Source organism: Carettochelys insculpta, chromosome 8 (assembly GCF_033958435.1).
Source record: "Carettochelys insculpta isolate YL-2023 chromosome 8, ASM3395843v1, whole genome shotgun sequence".
In the NCBI taxonomy this organism is placed as follows: Eukaryota; Metazoa; Chordata; order Testudines; family Carettochelyidae; genus Carettochelys; species Carettochelys insculpta.
In genome coordinates this window covers 20672708-20691588 of record NC_134144.1, presented here as the reverse complement: position 1 = coordinate 20691588, position 18881 = coordinate 20672708, and the positions used below count along the sequence as shown (strand labels likewise).

At 46.2% G+C, this 18881-nt stretch overlaps 1 protein-coding gene and 1 long non-coding RNA gene across 6 annotated transcripts in view; one reads left to right on the top strand and one right to left on the bottom strand.

The window, feature by feature from the left end:
• Nucleotides 1-901: 901 nt before the first annotated feature.
• On the bottom strand, nucleotides 902-12302 carry LOC142016714 (uncharacterized). 5 transcript variants are annotated; one of them, XR_012646377.1, is made up of 6 exons: nucleotides 11864-12302; nucleotides 6076-6155; nucleotides 3749-3883; nucleotides 3414-3565; nucleotides 2208-2242; nucleotides 902-2014 (listed from the first exon to the last, which is right to left on the bottom strand). It is a non-coding gene; the product is annotated as an uncharacterized LOC142016714 (long non-coding RNA). The 5 variants fall into 5 exon arrangements; XR_012646373.1 differs by lacking the exon at nucleotides 3749-3883; XR_012646376.1 differs by lacking the exon at nucleotides 3749-3883 and having other exon boundaries at nucleotides 902-1914.
• A 100-nt stretch (nucleotides 12303-12402) lies between these two features.
• The window catches only part of NAB1 (NGFI-A binding protein 1), a 32153-nt gene continuing 25674 nt past the window's right edge, over nucleotides 12403-18881 (top strand). Inside the window, exon 1 of the mRNA XM_075000872.1 lies at nucleotides 12403-12909. The gene's annotated coding sequence lies outside the window, so the exon portion shown is untranslated. The remainder of the gene's footprint in view (nucleotides 12910-18881) is intronic.

Genomic DNA, 18881 nt, shown 5'->3' with positions numbered 1-18881 from the left:
TCCGGACTCCATAACAGCTGTGTAGAAGCGTGGCCCCCGGGGATCTCCCGGAAGGAAATCCTCCCTCTGGAACCCTGAAAATTTTCAGGAAGATGGGGCTTCCGGAAGGAGGATTTCCTTCTGGAAGATCCCCAGGGGACATGCTTCTACACAGCTGTCTTGGAGTCGGGAAGAGCTTCTTCCGGACTCTGAATCATGTGAGTGTATCCTAATGAGGTACCAGAAATTTACATACGTACCTCATTAGCGTTTTCTGGGCCGTTCACTAGCATGCCGCTTTTGGAGCAAGTGGCATGTGCAGAAACAGCCTTAGAGGAGCCCTATATCAAAAATTCTTGCCCATGCCTGTGTTAGTGTCTCAGGGGTAGCGAAGGTCATTTGACAGCGATCACCGGAGATCACAAAACATCCAGAAGTTGCTCCTAACGCCACTGATTTTGGGGTTCTATTTCTAGAGCCTATGTAGTTTAAGGAAGAGAATAGATAATCATCAGTTAAGTAGCTTTGACTCCCTTCCATGCCCTATGGGAGAAGATGATAAGGACCTCCATTTCCAAAGTAATATGCACAGTTTTCTCTGAACCGTTCCTGTTGACTTAAATAGGCGCGGCAAAACACGGCATGAATAGAGCTGCAGAGGAAGAATGGTGTTGAAGATCATTAAATAACTAATGTTAGTAAATCCCTGTGAGATTCTGTGGTGAATAGTGCCATACAAGAGAAAGTGTTCTTTTGTTGTGAATTGTGTGCTTGCAGAGCTCTCAGTTTGTTTCCCTAAAAGGGCTGGAATGACTAAAATGTCTAAAGCCTGGTAAGGACCGAGACTTTCTTTGAGGGATGAATCCAAACCTTGTAGTAATAATCATAATTAATAGTAATAATTATGCCATTTTATTGACAAGGGAATAATTAACAAGATTATTAGGTGAAATTCTTTGGCTTGTGCTTATACAGGGTCATAAAGTCCTTTTCCGGCCTTACACTCTATCAATCTGTACCTTGAGAATCAACAGGAAGTGTCACAATGCAATGCGGACGCCACTCTTCCTCTTCTGCCATTCTGACCATAGATACCTGGCTCCCACCCTGCTGTCTGGTTAAAATTTCGCTTTATTTCAACTCTCCGCATGGCTCTGCCTGCGTCTGCCCTCATCAACTCCTACACACCCCTTCATTCCCTAGCTTCCACCCAAGCTTCTCTCATGATTGCTCCTTTTGTCTACTTCTCCCACTCCTTATACTACGCACTTTTGTGCTGCCCCTTCTGCTTGGAAAAGCCTGTCGCCTATTAGTCATGATGCACCCTCTTTTGAAAACTTTTTTTGCTGCGCACCTGTAAAGGGAGGAGTTCCAGCTATTTAAAACTGCACCCTGTTCTGTGTGTGTACTGCACAGTATCACACCAACTTATACCTGCATGTGCCTTTAGACTGTAAGCTTTCTGGGGGATGGACTCTCACTAGGCACTGTCATCTGTTTGGCACATCCCACTCATTGCACAGTGCTATGGACACTTGGCACTACAGAAATGATAGATAATAAAACCACAAATGCATATGCAATTAATTTTCTGTCTTCATAATTAAAAGCAAACAGTTTGCGTGTTTTCTTCACACACGGTAATAGCATCCCCAAGAAATATGCTTAAAACATACATTTGAAATAATAATTGTGTTATGACCACTAGTAGTTGTGACCTAGCAGAAATAAACAGACTGTAATGAGGAGGTGAAGTGCCACATACGCCCTCACATTGTGCTCTTCCTCCTCTTCCTCCTCCTCCCCACTTCATCTCTTCTGGTGGCAGTCAGGGAAGCTGGGAACCAAACCGTGGGAGACATTCTGCTTGAAGCTCTTAAGGGAGCTGTACCAGCTGCTGTGTTGGCAGCCTTGCAGTTTTACTGTCTCGTCTTCCTGAAAATAATTGCTTGGTGTTGATTTTTCTTTGCTGCTCTGGAACTTATATATGATTATTAATCTGAGACTCAGCTCTGGTACAGACTCATGATAAACCCTAAGATTTTGGGAGAGGGATTAGAATAAAAGGAATCAATCCCATACATATACTTACATATGTTGTATTTATCATGCGTACATTTAGTGTATTTTTCAGAAATCAGATATAAAATGCAAGATACAGATTATGTTCTCAAAATACATGCGATAAATTGGGAAGGAAGGGCAGTTACCACAGCAGAAATACTCACAGTTCTGTCTTCCAGGGGCCCTCCCGGAGAACATTCTGTAGGGTTCGAATCATGCAGGAGGAAGAGGGAGAAATTGGGCTGGCTGGGCAGGTACGAGGGTCTTTGTGTACTGGGGATATTACTGGGGGGCACAGATCTCCCATACCCACGTGCACGCCCTACAGCCATGCAAAGCCTACACTGGGGCTCTATTTCCTTTCCTGAAGAGCCCCGAGGACATTCTTTAAGATTTTTTTGGAGGGACAAGTTTAACTGAGATTCCAGGGGCTACTTAGGCACTTGAAAATTCCACATTTTTTTTTCTTTCAGACTGTGATGTTATTGTGAACATACAACACTTTGTTGCAAACACTTACATGTTTGCACCAAATCTTGTGCAAAGTGAGGGATAGCTCAGTGGTTTGAGCATTGCCTGACTAAACCCAGGACTGTGAGCTCAATCCTTGAGAGGGCCATTTAGCGATCTGGAGCAAATAGATTTTTTTTTGTTTTTTAAAAAAAGGAGGCTGCTTGGTCCTGCCAAGAGGACAGGGGACTGGACTCAATGACCTCGAGGTCCCTTCCAGTTCTATGAGGTGTATGTGTATCTCCAAAGGAGGAGTCTTTCAAAAGCTGCAGATTCTGTTCATATGCATCTACTGTGTTTGAAGTTGAGTGTTGGCTATACATTTGTATTTCACATTTCATATTGTGAAAGGGCTGCTAGTTAGGGGAACAGCAGTATGTGACTGACAACGGGCCCTAATAGGTGCCAGTCTACATCTGAGGAACTTTGCTGTTGCTGTGAACATTCAGACTAGCATGTAAGCCGTGGCTGCTGCCTAAAAAGGGCTGAGCCCTGCATGGACAGGTGACTTGCTCATGTACAAACTCCCTCTTGGGCATACTTTCACACAAGAATGGTGGGGCTGACAGCCACTGCAGGCTCAGGGGCAAGGTGTAGCAGGCCCACTCTGTACCCCCAGATGGAGTACAGCCTCAGGCAGAAGGGATGGGGCCAAAAGCAGTCAGCCCTTAGCACCACCCGGAGCATGCCTCCCCCACCAGCCCCACCCTCAGAAGCCAGGCAGAGTGATAGTCCTGCAGCACTTCAAAGGGGTCTGGAGCTCCTGGTTGCTGCTCTTGCTCCTGCTGCAGCAACAGCCAGGAGCTCCTGTGCCCTTTCAAATGCCAGGCCCCTGTGCAGTTGCACCCCTTGTCCCCTACCTGTTGGCAGTCCTGCAGAAGGAGAACAAAAGGGAATTTCCTCCGGATGGGCACAAGTATAAAGAGGGCCTTCATCTTTGTCTTCATTCCAGCTCATCACTTACGGAGCACCTTTGCTATGAACTGATCCCAAAGGGACTGGATGACCTGTCCTAATGGAAAATATATTGCAGAGCCTTATCAGACAGCATATTATTTCACCTCTGCTACAAGCCTGCATCAATTTTATTTTCACCTTTTTCTTTCTTTCCTTTTATTAACAAACCTTTAGACTTTAGATTCTAAAGGACTGTCTCAGTGTGCTCTTTTCCATAAGATCTGAGGTCTAAACTGACCTGGAAATGTAGCTGAGCCTTTGGGATCAGAAGAACCTGTTTAGATTTGGTGAGATTGGTCTTCATAAACTCTCATCTGTGTAAGGAGTGGCGGTAGTTTTGGCCCAGGACAGCGAGAGCATCTAAGGCAGGGGTCTGCAACCAAATTAGCGAGAAGAGCCACTTTTTCAAATTTAGTTACAAAATCAATCCTTCAAGAGCAGCAATGCGTATGAATACGAGACAGTCCTCAATAAACAGCGTCAAACCAGACTTTTTGAAACCCCTATTTTAAGAACAGCGCACACACGACGGTTTGTACCAGTCAGAAAGTTTAAGTTACTTTCACCCCTGGACTGGGAGCAAATGAAGACAAGGAAAACACTGCACCTGGGGATAGGCTCGGAAGCAGGAAGGAACAATGTTCGCATCAACCCTCCGCATCCTACCCCCAGTTCCTAGGCTCTACTCCCGTTGGCCCATGAACCTGCCCCCCATCTCCAGGCTTACCCATCTCAGCCCCAAGTCTGCCCCCACAACACCGAGTTTTACCCTGCACCCTGCAAACCTGCCCCCACAGCCCCATAATTAACCCCTCTCAGCCCCAACCCCCCATCCCCAGAATTAACCCCTCTCAGCCTCAAATTCGCCCCCTATCCACAGGTTTAAGTCCCAAACCAGCCCCCAATCCCCAGGATTAACCACCTCAGCCGACGAGCTCCTCCAGCTGTGCATGCGCTGCTGCTGCTCCTCCACAGCCACCGCCGCCTCCTCAGTAGGGCTGCATGGCTCCAGCAGGAGCAGACTCAGCCACCTCCCTACCCCCAGCTCTCCTGTGGGCTCAGTACTTCCCTCACCTGCTGCAGGGGCAGCTCCCTGCCTTGGTGAAATAATGGAACTAAATTTAACTCATTTAACAGCCCGATCCCTCCCACCGCCCTGCCAGCCGTTAAACCAATTGCTTTTAGTTCCATTAGTTCAGTGGCGGCAGCACCCAGGGATGCAGCTGACTCCTTAAAGAGCTGCATGCAGCTCAAGGGCCACAGGCTGACAACCCCTGGCCTAAGGGGATTGCTTGTATGATTTTTTGCGAGGTAGAATAGCAAACAGAAGTACTCTTTGTGACTGGTTTGGTGTGCCTTATGATGGAGGACCTCAGTCTTCAGCTGTAAGTACCCCTGTCCCTATGCAATTTATCCTGATTTGACCCTTTCAGCAGTTTCCCAGAAGCCCCCTGTATTACATAGATAACTTAGAAATTAGCTAACAGGAAAACTACATCTAATTCCTGTATGAAAAAGAGAACTAAATATTAGGCCCATTCAGCTCTAACAGGAACATGTTCTCGCAGTTTGTGGCAAGTCACTCAAGGTTGGATTTAAAATTTTAACATATATTCTGATTTGGTTACTGACTGTAGAAAAACCTCGATTACTTTTTGTCATCACTTTTTCACAGCTCCCCAACTGTTGAACTGATCATTTAACTTTTGGAAACATCCTACTAGAGACTGACCTTAACCAGGAGTGAAACTGACACTTTCAAGTCACTTTTACAGATGTTGCCAATCCTAAATATTCTAACATCATGAATCAGGCTTATGAATCATGAGATTGGCTCTAAATCATAAGATTATGTAAAAACTAGACTTACCTGGCATAGATTGGTTGCAGTCCGCGGATATTGGGGAAGGCGGACGTGCAGTCTTTAGCCCAAAGCTGGGGGAAAGGCAAGGGCCAGGGTGGACCGAGGCTGGGGTAGGTCCAGAGCCCAGGGTTGGTGGGGTGAAAGGAGTGAGGCAGGCACACAGTCTAGGGTCGGGGTGGGGCCACACAGGCCTCCCACCTGTGTTCCCTGAGCCCAGCCCAGGGGATGGAGGGTGGTGGCCATACAGGCCAGCCCCATGCAGCCCTGCTGGGCAGCGCAGCCATGCTCTGGAAGGTGGGCTGAAGCCTTTGGTGGGGGCAGGGCTGCATTGCTGAGGGGAGATCTGCAGTGGTGAGGCTAGCAGGGCTTCCTCTGTCCATCCTTAACTGCAGCTGAGGGTGAAGGGGAGGGACTTGGGGCAGGGGGTCCACTTACCCTGGTCTCATGGCCAGCAAGATGCCAAGTCCCATCCCCAGCTGGCCACTCTCTTGGTGGCGTGGGTGGCCCTAGTGGTAATTCTGCAGTATAGCTGTCCCTCAGGCTCGCTGCCCCCAAGGGTCACCGTGCAGTACCCCTGCCCCTCTGACTAGCCCTCTCTCTTTCCATGTTATGGAAAACAATTGAACTTCAGGCACATCCTATTCTTCTGGCACAACCAAACCTGACTCTATTTTAAGTTAGAATAAGAGGAAGCTGCATACCAAATTTAGTAGTCCTAGTACCTCTTACAGGTTAGGAGGAGTTCTTGAACAGATGGACTCTCAGACAGAAGCACAAATTTCTAAAAGAGAGAGAGAGAGAAATAGCTTTGGTGTTCTTTCTATTTACCTTCTGCTTGTTAAGCCTTTAGTGTGCACTGAGGTCTCATTTTGAAGCTTTCTCCACAGCTGCTAGTGCTAGAAACTTCATTTTTCTTTAGGAATGAAGACTGAAATCATCATAGATTCATTTGCTTCCAGGAGCTGGGGCTTTAAGGAATATAATTATCATGAGACTCATGACAAAAATCGTAAGAGTTTGCAACACTGCTTTCACTTCTGTTTAAAGGCAGTTACTTTTCAGAAGGCTCTTAAACACACCACTATAGCAACTGAATTGCAGTTTTCACAGAAGAATATTTAGAACCAAACCCCAAGACAATTCCAGATTTTAATTGAGACTTCTGAGGTATCTCAAGGTTACTGCAGGCAGGAAAGAAAAATAAACAGGCACAGAAGTTTTGGAAAGCTCTTTGTCTTGAAAGAAAGTTGGAAGAGCAAATCTTCTGGTAATTGATCAAGTAAAACTCCTATTGAGATCAGCACTTCCACTCCCAAAAACTGAAAAAGTGGTCAATAACTACACTAATAAATACACTTCATACCTAAATGTCTGAACCATTCTTATCCCAGATAAATTGTGAGACACTCAAACACAGTGGTGATGGGATGACATACCTACTACAGGTAGAGTAGGAACCTCTCTGTACCACTGTTCTCCCTTCCCTGGGTTTTGGCACCTTCTTTTCACCTATGCCCCACAAACCTCCCTCTTTTCTGTTTGTAGCCTTGGGTTAGAGGGCTTGGCTAAATTTCTTCTGAGGCTTTGTCTATACATCAAAATTTAAAGTGTTTTGTGGCAAGAGGGGTGCTGATCCATGTTCCTGGAAGTGCTGGGGGCCACCCTGGAGAGGACAGGCAGGACAGCCAGACCTCAGCACCGCAGAGATGGTGGCATGCAACCCCATCCCCATCCCATTTTCACCAGCCTCCCCAAGTGCTGTGCCAGTCCGAGTGCCACCACAGTAGGGCCGGCTCCAGCCAGCAGCCTCCATGAGCACCAGTCACATTGGGCAGAGGGATTCCTGTTTCACAGTTACCAGCCCTTTCCTATCTTCATCACCCTACTTCTGTAAACAAAATATTGACTCTCTGTCCTAGCAGCTCCTCTCCTTTCCAGAACTTATATTCCATACTAATGCTCATGCAATAGTTAGGATCTGTGGCTGGGAGCACACCTCCTGTCTGAAAAGGCAACCCTGCAATACCGCTATGTCTGGGATTGATGGACTAGCTATGGCTGGGGACTAGAGGGCTCTTGGTTGCAGGGTGACACTAAACTTTGCAACAAGATGGTACAAAGATTTGGTGGCTTTGCAAATGACTGTTTCATTCTTTGAGGGATGCAGGAAACCCAGCCACCTGATGGAACAATCAGGGATTTTAACTTACATCTTCTTTCAGCTTCTCAGCATGTAAATTACACCCACTCAGACACCCTTATACATCAATAGAGCAGGAGTTAGTAAGTTCAACTAGATCTGTTTGCATCTAAGTGGCTGTAATGTACACCCATTTATGCATTGTTTCTGAATTTCAACCATAGATTTTTGGGATGAATGCAGGAAAGTGATAAAATTCTATGGCCTGGGTTACACAGGTGATCAAACTAGATCAGGCTTGGGGAACCTACAGCCCTCAGCTTGCCTTGATCCAGACAAGCTGGGGCTCGATCCCACGTGGTTCTGTGTGCTGCTCCTTGTAGGCACTGCCCCACATCACTACCATTGGCTGAACTGCCTGAATCTGTCTGCATCTCTCCTCCCACACCCCTGGAGTTGTGCCAGGCAGGCACCTCTATCCCCTGCTCCCTCCTGCCCAGACCCCACACATCCAAACTCCTCCTGCACCTCCATTCCAGACACTGCACCTCCACCCTCAACCTGGTCCTGCACCCTACCTTCCATGTGACTTTGCTCTCTGCTCCAGAAGAATTAATTTAGCCCTTCTTCCTTCTAGAGAAGATAAATTCAGTTCCATGCAGTTTGATGTGTGGACAATATTTTGCATATATCCTTTGTATGTTGCAACACTTATATTTTAACGAGCTCTTGCAACACTTTGTAGGAGTAAAGGTTTACTGCAATGTCTTCCATCAAAATTTCACCCCCCCCGTTTTGCAACATCACTGCCCTTTTCCCCAGCAGTGGCTGCATTTCTGTTATGCTGCATATACAGTGTTTAAAGTATTTGGGATGAAAGTGCTGCTGAGGTGTCATGATCATATTTTACATCTTTAATTATCATTATTGTGGTGCCTAAGGGCCTATGCAAAACCATTCTGAGTGGGAGAAGAGAAGGTAACACTGTGAACATTTTTGTGGTTTTGCAGGGCAATGCACAATCGCATTTTCTCATGGGAACCATGCAGTATGCCAGTGAGAAAAGCTGCATGCACATCTGTGGCTAGTCCTTTAGCAGATTCCTGGCCCACCCCACAGGCAAAGGGTATTACAACAGTCACTTTCACATTAAGCATTCATATACTTCCATCCCCTGCAGCGGTCCTAAATACATCTTGAAGCTTTTCCTCAGGCAAAACTGCCTTTGAAGTCAGCGGCAGTTTTGCCTGAGGAATTAGTTTAGTTCTGAGCTGAACTAATTCAGTAATTAATTCAGGAACTACTTCAGTATTGAGCTGGTTTGAGGCATTTTTGTTAGGCCTGGTCTACACTAGGGAACAAAGTTGACCCCCAGATACGCAACTCTAGCTACAGTATTAGCTACTATACATCAGGGCTCTTAAGAACTCACAGTAAGTACAGACTTACCGTTAGACTGAAAACAGCAACCTGTATAGTAACCTGCCTGTTTCTTGATCTCAGAGCACAAAGCAAGTTGAGCATGAACTTCCTCTAAACTCCTGCCCATCCATATTATGTGTGTGGGGTGGAGGGAAAGATGCTGAGAAAAGCAGAGGGGCCTTGTGTAGCTGTGCTGGCACTCAAGGGATCTGGATTACAAACATTCAGGCTTTGCTACAGGAACATTTATAGCAATGTAAACAGGCTTTATGAAAGTTTCTCCATTACAATTAGTTCCAAAGTCACAATGAAGAAAGACAGACTAACACAGAGCTTTGAAAATAACACTAGCACTGACGTATCACAAAGACAGTTAATATAGTCACGCATTTGCTGAAAATTATTTAGAAGACTTAGAATGTTTTGATCTTCAGTTCAGTTGAAGAAGGAAAACATACCTTCAGAAAAAAGGGATGAAGACACTTTTAATGCAGCTTTTGAGTGACGAAGCATTACCACTTAGATGCAAGGAAGGTCATCATTGCTTTTTCACCACTTGGCAGGGCAATGGTTATTGTGACCCTTTTCACTGGGATGGTTAGCAAATATTTGTGCATCTTTTGAGGAGAAATTGATCACAGATTTAGGTATTTATTTGATGAAAACCTATTTATTTACAAATAATTTTATTTAAAAAAGTACCAAGTTCTGTTTTCCTGAACACAGTAGGAATGAATAAAACAGGAGGCTGTTTCTTTGTTTGCAATTACAAATCTCTTTCCAGCCAGCACTTTACCCCAAAAACTCTCTAATAGTTTTGTCTCAGATTCTTGCTATAAGTGCTTCTTTTATTGTTTCTTGGCTTTCTGTTTCTTTTTCTGGTTGCTTCTGGATGCTCTGACTTAAAGACACGCACGTTAACCTAACAACCTCCTCCCAGCCCCTTATTTGCATTCAGTCCCTAGCAAAACGGCTTTATCTGCATAGCTCAATGTCTGATTAACACTGCAAGTGGCCCACATTTTGGGCAGTGGCATACCTTTCTGTAATCTTATTCAAAAAAGGAACTTCTCTATCATGTATGACGGATGTTATCATGCCCACCAGCATTAACAACCAGTTCCATCACAAAAGTAGTAATTATTTTGCTAAGGTTGCTGAAATGGGCAACAAGCAGATTTACTACAAGAAAACAAAACAAACAAAAAAAAGGCAGTAGATCAACTTCTGGCCTACTATCCCAGCACAGATTCATTGAGGCTGCACACCACTGAGGGCAGAATTCAGCCCTATATCCACTTAAAATGTATGTTTTACTTTTTACAAACTTGTTTAGATCACATATTGGTTTTCAGATGCCCTTAAATTTGTAGTTGATACAGAGAATGATCTACCATAGGTTACCTGAATAAGTTTCTTTAAAAGCTGACAGACATGAGGTTTGAAAACTTAGTGCTGTTTGCATGTGATTTACCAAAGGTTTAGAACATGACTCAGACTCCTAGCAGGCAAGCACATATGCAAACGAACAAGTATGAATTTTAGTAGCATACTGATAACCAATGCAGTAAGTTTAGGGCAATGGAAAATGCTCTCTAAAAAGAAAAGAAAGAACTTTCTTCTATTTAAATAAATACATAGTCTACAATTTGAAGAAAGGAATCTATAGTTGAGGTGAGCATCTAGCACTAATTTAACTTGCTTTGATGTCCTAGATTTTTCCATTTTGTTTTTTCATTCTTTCCAACGTGACCTTTTTGCACGCTTTCAAACTAAGCAGGATTTTAAAAATGTTAATTCTCAAATTATTCTTTAATCTGTTGCATGTCCTTGCTTTTTGAATATTGGCTATTGTGTACTATACAGCTTTCTCTCAAGTTTACTTTTGTATACTGTAAAAAATCCATAAAATTAAAATGAACTTCTAATCAAGCAGTAAGACAAGAGAACAAGAATAGAATTATAATTCAGTCCAGCCTAGAATCACAAAACAGATGAACCAGGACAAAATGACTCATCCTTTTTTTCCGTTTTGGTGTTTTGATTTTGTTATTGTCTGTGAAAACTTGACAATGTGCAAAAACAGAAATCAATTTACCATATTCTAATCAAACTGGAACACAGAGAGGCTAGCAGCCTGTCCCTGAAATAGCATTGCAGCTGTCATTAAATGACCTTATTAAAATCAAGGGGACAGTAAGATACTGCCTTGCTTGAATATTTTGGTATACAAAAAAGGGCCAGTTTGTTTTATCGTGTATATACGTCACTATTTTTGCTGGTTCTACTGTGAATATTATTTGTATTTATTGCATAGTTAACATCTGCAACAAATTAATTTTCTACATTAATTTATGTTTTACATCATGAACACATTCATCTGTACCTTAAGGAAACTAAATTACCAGTTTGATTCTTGACCTGAATCAGGAAAAGTTGCTGTAAATGGAACTCATTTATTCCCATGTAAGAGCTAATAACAAACTGAAACACGCAATAAAGAACAGCTGCACTACAAGTTCTTTAAGATTATTAATATTATTGAACTACAAGTACACATACTTCCCTCACTTTCACAGAAGTTTCATTTTTATTAGTGGTGTGATGGGCGACTACTTTAGAATAAATGTTTATATGTTTACAGTCACTGACACGTGAACGGAGAAAGAGGCCACACTCATCGACTGCTGACTTGCTTTCAGATCTAAACAAAACAATTACGGCTAAATTTAAGCGAATTTCTGAGTGCCAGTTGGCTCAAGCGCCAGAGTTCTTCCCTTCTCGATCCCCACTCTGAACACGGCCCTTGTTGGTACGTGACCGAAAGTTGTTGGAATCTGAAGGCCTCTGTGTGATTGAGCTGGTTCTGAGTAAGTGACCGTCACAACTATGATCAGTCCTCACGGACAGCAATGAATTGTAGTCACCTGCATCGCTACTGGCAGTCTCCAATAAGAGAGCGGGGTGGCCTGGATTCCTTGGTCACCCCCAGACGCGGCATGAAGTTTGATTTGGGGCCGCTGACGCAGCCGGGGCCCCTTAGTATTCTTCGGGCACATCATTTCGCGCCCAGGCTCCAGCGCAGCGGCGCTTCTCACCGCCCACCGGGCTTAAGGGAGAAGGACCGGCCCGGCCCGGCCGTGTTTCAGCCCCACCTCGGCCGCGTTCGCCTTTGCTATCCCTACCCCGGCCCGCTCTCCGCCGCCTTCCCGGGAGCCTCGGGCCAGGACGCGCCGTCCGAGGCTGCCGCCGCCCGGCACCGCGGTCACTTTTCAGGAGCGGCCGCAACCACGTCGGCCCCGGCGGAAGGGCCCCGCCGCCCTGAGGGCTCGGCAGCGGCTGCGGCAAGGGGGAAAGTTCGCCCGGCCCGTCTTCCGGCCGGCGCGGGGCCCCTGAGGCGAGACCTGCGCGGGCGCGCGCGCTGCTGACAGGGCGCTGGGGGAGCAGCCGGTTCCCGCCAGTCCCTGCCCCGCCCCCGCCTTCCAGGCGCGCGACCTCCTGCCGTGTGCCTCAGTGGGAGCCCCGAGAACCTGCGGCCGGGCCCGGACGGGGCGGGGCGGAGCTGTCGCCGGCGGCAGGGCGGGCCTCGCCGCCTGACAGCCCCAGCCGGGCCGGGCCCGCCCAGGCCGCGGCAACCGCCCCCACCCCTGCGCGGCCCACGCCTAGGATCTGCGTCACGCGGCCGCGCGTGGGAGGGCGGCGCAGCGCGGTGCATGGAGCAAGAGCGGAATCTCCCCATGTGACTGCGCGGGAGGGGGCGGCGGGGGCAGGAGGCGGCTCCCTCCCTCCCTGCGCGCGCGCGCCCGCCCGCCGGCCGAGGGAAGAGGCGGAGGGGCCCGGCTCGCCCACCCGCCCGTCAGTCCGTCCATGGGAGAGGAGGAGTCAGGGCTGGCAGCGCGCAGGCAGGGGGGGCTTGGCAGGAACTTCGGGGCTGAGTCTGCAGCGGCGGGGCAGGACGGCGGCATCCTGCGAGGTACGAACGTCCCTCCTGCGCGGCCCCAGCGGGCGCCCCGCGCGAGTTGGGTTCCGCGGCGGAGTCCGGCTGTGGGTGCGCGCGCGCGCGCTCTCCCTGCTGCGAGCGGTGCCCCGGCGGCCGCGCACGGGAGTTTGCGAAGTGCGCGGAGCGGGAGCGGGGCCCGGCCGTGGGGAGCGTGCGGGAGCCGCCGCGTTTGCCTGGGCGCTTGTGTGCCCTGCAGCAAAGGGGCTGCGCGGGCTTGCGCCAGGGGCGTGGGGAAGTTATTGTCCCGCCTGGCGGAGGTGGGCGCCCTGCAGCCGCTAAGAGTTGTAGCGACGTTAAGGACGGGAGGAAGGGGAGCAAAGCGGATAAACTGGACTAGGGGGGCAAAAATGCTGCTTCCCTGCCCTGTGGGGTGTCTTCCTTGCAGCTGCTGCTGCTGTTGAGGAGTTTATTCATGGTGCTGCTGCTGCTGCTGGAGATTGCCGGAAGCAGAGGGCGGATTCATGTGTGGGTGATTCCCAGAGAAAACCAGTGCAAAAGGGACGAGGGAGTAGGCGGAAAGTACAGAAACATCCTTACATTGTCTGTTGCCTCGGAGTTGGGGGAGGGGGGTGCAGTCCCAGCTGGACCACGGAGTGCTGGGCTGGGAGGTTCTGTTCCAAAGCCCCGAGCGGGAGAAGGGGTTTGCAGTTGCACAAGTTAATGATTTTATTTCATAGAAAGTATTGCAAAGGTTGACTTATTGCTTCGTTAGTTTTGCCCCGGCTGGGTATGTGGCATCTCATTGCTAAAAGAAACACTGACAATGTTTCTTGGCATTGTGTCTTCAGAAATAACCTCAGCTGATCAGTAGAAACACAGACTAGGTTAAAAATAAGTGCAGTCCATTTTATGCTTGGGTGTTAGTTTTGCTTCATATCCAGTACAAACACCCACATGAAAAGTAATATGCTGTGTGTGCTTGTCTGGGTGCATCATTAATAGAACATCAAACCCACCTTAATAAGCAGACATGTACAAGTCATGTCTCATTACAGAGGTGTCCAAAACCTGAGTGAAACTGTTAAGTTACTGGTTCTAGGTGTCTTGTTTTTCCCAGTATCAGGAATTATAAATATGTTAATATCACTTGAAATATAAAATTTGAAAAATATTTTTCTGGTATCTGGTTGGTTTGTTTAGTTTGTTCTTTTCCTTTCAGGCCAATCTTGTTATGATCATCACAATGTGTGGAAGAGTGGACCTCAGATCCATAAATTTTGTCGTAATAAATCTGTTGGCAGCCATAATTTTTTCCCCCCCTGAATTATGTTGGTATAGGAAGGTCAAGTAAAAACAGAGAATCTGTAGTGAATATTTGGTGGTTGGTAAATATTTAGGCTCTGTAGTATCGAAGAGGTAGCCGTGTTAGTCTGTATCTCCAAGAACAAGAAGTCGTCCTGTGGCACCTTATAGATTAACACGTATTTGGAGCATAAGCTTTCATGGGCAAAGACCCGCTTCATCAGATGCATTTTTTTTTCATTTTTTTCCAAGTACCTGGTTATTTTTCAGTTTCAAAATATCTTGGAGATGTACATCTTCCTGCATCACTCGATACAATTTATATTTAATAGACTACACTTGAAAAATCTCTTTTTAAGTCTGGCTACTGCAACTTGCTTTCCTGGTTAAAAGTTTATTAGAAAGATTGACTGTAAAATATGAGTATACATATCAGCCTAGCTCTCATGTTGAGTTTGTCTTCTTAAACTTTTTAAAACACCAGTATGATGAACATGCTTTATGGAACAATTACTTTTTTATATGCAGGACTGTACTTTTGGGGACTGTGGTAATACCTTGAGTCCAGCTACCGCAGTAAACACTGGGATGGAGCACGGAATAGGTTCTGTAACATACTCTGCAGCAGATCTCCATGCCCATTAAAAGCACTGTTGATGTCCGTGGATCTCCATATAGGACTAGCTGTCAACCTGTGCTGAGCATTTGCGGGATCAGAGCATTGATGCCCCATTTTTAAGAGACGTAAGCAGTTTGGATTATATTTGAAATCTAAAAGATGAAGTGAAGATTCATTTTAATCATTAATTCTTTATTGAATCTCTCAACAAATGCACCCACTGACCAGTTCATACCATCTAATTTTCAGTGAGTGTGAGCTGAAAATTTGGCTGGGGAGCAGTAGAATGTGGTGGAGTAGTGGTAGGGACGTCACTAAATTATCACAATCTGATTATGCAGTTTTGGACCCAGTTTTCAGTTTCTCAAATCTGTGTGTGTTTTGCCTTTTGTTTCATTTTAAGGCTGAGTGAGCTTGATGTCACAGTTCAAAATTCTTCAAATATATTCTTCAAAACTGCTTATCCTTATGCTTTAATGATATAGAAGTACTGTAGTGCTGACGTGCTTTAGCTGTAATAAATGTAACCTGTAAAAGTAAAAAGGCAGAAGCTTGATATTTTGCACTTTGTCTACTACTGTCTTAATTAGTGACAGCTCAATTCTCGTACTCTTCCTCTTAAATAAAACTTCTACAAAAAACACCGGTAAAATTACTCAGCTGCAACAGCAACTGTAAACAAGCTGGGAAATCACTTGCAGAGAAGAACCGTCAGTTGTGAGCCATGTTTACCGCCCCACATCCATCACATACAGCTTGTATCCCTGCACCCTCCATCTCCATACCGAATGTGCATCCTCTGCTTCTACCGACTGGAATGGCTAGAAATGGCTGCTTTCTGATCAGTATGTTGGTGTGGCATTGAAATAAATGATTTTGCATAGCGTAGACTTCTGATTGTGTGTTAAGGGAGGAATTTGTTTGTAAAGTGTTAGCATTCTGGTCAGTTATTGTTATAACAGCTTTTTAACACTGTTTTGTTTATTGTCAGTATTTAATTGTGGTCAAAGTGAAGATGATATGGTGTTTAGAGGAAGAACATGCACAGTGGAAGGGGTGCTGGGAAAGAAGTAATGTCAGAAGGAAAATGCATGGCCGTGGGTTGAAAAAGATGGGCAAAGATTTAACTAGCGGCTGTATTGCTGACCTATGCAGCCTTAAATGTATTGTCATGTAGAGGAATTTCCTTGGTTAGGTGTGTGTGTTTGAAAAAGAAATCTACTTTAGTTGGTGGTGTTTATACTTGTTCACATGAATATCAATCTTGATTCTCATTGTGTCTCCACCCTGCTCTCTCTTCTGCCCTTCTGCATGTTTCTTCCCCACATGCCCTCTGTAGAGTTCCATGGTCCTCCAGGCCCCGTCTGGATTTCCTTTCAAATTCTGTGCACACAGATGTGCTCCCCTTATGCTCTTCCCTCAGGATGAGTGAACAGGAAGTGAGACTTGAAGCTGCTATGGAAGGGTTTGCAGGGATAGAAGATGAGAGAGAAGGCAGCAACGTTCTCCACAAACTTTGTGGAGAGGTGTTCCTGCTCTTGTTGTAATACCAGTATGCTGGTACCATATTAACCATCTCTTCCTCTCACTATAGCAGGACAGAGACTTGCAGCTATAAATGTTTGATAGGCAGAACTGCTGGCTCCCTCCTGCACCGTCTGCTTTTTCTGGCCCCATTCCTGTGGTGTTGCCAGAGGAGAGTTCCAGTCTGCCTGACCCCACCCGGCCATCATACTAGATTGGGAGGGTGTGGGGAAAAGGTACTTATAACACCCAGGCCTCTGGTAAAATCCCCAGTTCTTTCCTTTTGAGCAAGGAACAGAAATGAGATCCAAGGTATATACACACGGAGATCCTCGCTGTTGCCTTTCTTTGTATAGCCATTTCTCCTGCTCTGAGCGCTGCTATTTGCTGTACCAGACAGCTGTGGTCTGAAGTACCAGTGAAACATGCTGCATCATGACATGTTGCCTCAAGTTCTCTGGCATGGCAAGCAGCTACGCCATGAGGAGCCCTGGATGGACGTACTGATGTCTGGACAGTGCTGCCTGACTCCCTCAGTGTACCAGGCAACAGTGTGTCTGGCAGTTTATATGGCCTCCCACAGAGATGCCAGTTTCCTGCACAGGATTCCTCAGCCTTCCCTCCTGCTCAGCTCCATCTCTTTCCCCTATGCTTCTGCTAAACATCCAGCCTTCCCCTTCCTCTTCCTGGCTTAGGCTCTGTGAGCTGAATGGAGCTGGTGAGACAGGGTGGCAGCATTAGGAAACAACAGTATTGGATCACGTAAGGTTATACTTGGTCAAGGGAATGACAGTTTTAGTTTAATTCATCAACTACATGAAGATACAGACTGACACAGCTACTGCTCTGTGACTATTCACCGGGCAAGACACTACATTTAGCCATTTGGAATAGAAATCCATCAACTATATGAAAGACTGTTCCCAGATCTGAAGAAGTGGGTCTGCTCCATGAAAGCTCATCACTTAATAAATTATTTTGTTAGTCTATGGAGTGCTACATGACTGCTTTTCTGTTTTGTCTGAGATGTTGTTAATGTATGAAATTGAGCCAGAAGAACCCAGATAAATGTAAGAGGGGAAAAGAGGCCAACATATCAAAAGGGACAAGTGCGTCTTCTGCAAAAGTTAGTAATTGTTTTGTTTTTTTTTTTAAAAAAAAAAAAAGTAATACTAAATTTGAAGACTAAATTCAGTTTTAATGTGCAAGAGAGGTGGATTATACTCATACTCAAAATGCAGAGCTAACCAAGTCTGTGCTGTGGGCTCCTTGCTAATGCCTCCATAGTACATATGAATCCAGTTGTATTTGCCATGAGCAGATTTGTTGGTTAGAACTTCTGGGTCAGGGTTGATGGGCTGAGGCCACCCTTCCAGCCTGTATTCTGGAAAGGCAGCAGCAGGCCTTGCCTAAGGCTTATGGACTGTGTGTAGTTCCCTTGCTGTCTTCCCAGAAATTGAACAAAGTCCATTGAGTGATTGCTGTTCTGTCACTTAGAGTTCATAAGGTGTTGAATTATGTAGCTTTTAATACAATATATGGAATGCATAATTTTCTGGCGAGGACAATAAGGATGCGTATTTATTTGTATATACAATAAGTTAAACTATTTTGCAGCAATATTTATTATTGATAAATCGATACAATTTCATATTGCACTTAAGTTCTGGTCTGACCAGTTGTGACACTTAATGGTTGCTCTGAACAATCAGTTAATGCTATCAGTTGTGATTCATACACATTAGTGGACCAAAATTTAATATGACTTGTTCAAGTGTCTTTCTTGTGTGAAAATTGACAGACACCAGTCACTGCCATAGCTCATAAGCAGTTTATACAGCTCTCTTAGGCTGTGTCTACACTAGGACTAATCAAAGTTAACTCTGATAAGCACTACTTCGAAGTTGTGCTCCCTACTTTGAAGTTAACTCTGAAGTAACGGAAAATGTGTGTAGATTCTCTGCTGCTACCTCAAAGTCCTTACTCTGTTCCCAGGAATGGAGTAGTGCCCTACTTCAGAGTAAGGTGTGTGTAGATCATGGTTTCCCAAATTGGGGAGTGTGCCCCCTGGAGGAGTGTGAAGAAATTCCAAGGGGGATGCGAGGCTACCTGCCCCCCCACCTGAAGAAAGAGCTGGCCTTTGCTTCCGGCTCTCAGCCCCTGCATTTTATGTGAGTGACCTGGTGCAGCGGCTATAAAAAGCAGGCAGCCAACCAAGACCCACTTGGAGCTGGCTACCTTCTGCAAATGAGAGTGAGTGTGGGTTTGGGGGGAGGGGGGAAGAGGAGGAGGATGGGGTTAGATGAGGGGTTACCGGTATCTGGCTTTGTGGGAGGGTGCAGGAGGGGCTTGCATGGGTGGCTTGCAGGGCTTGGGCAGCCAGCCAGCTTGCGGGACTTGTGGGGCTCAGGTGGCTGGCCCCAGCAGAGCAGGGCTTGGGCAGCTGGCCCCAGCAGCATGGGGCTCGGCCAGCTCAGGATGGCAGGTGGGCAGCTGGCCCTGGTGACGTGGGGCTTGGGTTGTTGGCCCGTGGCTGGTGCTCGGGCAGCTGGCCCAGGCA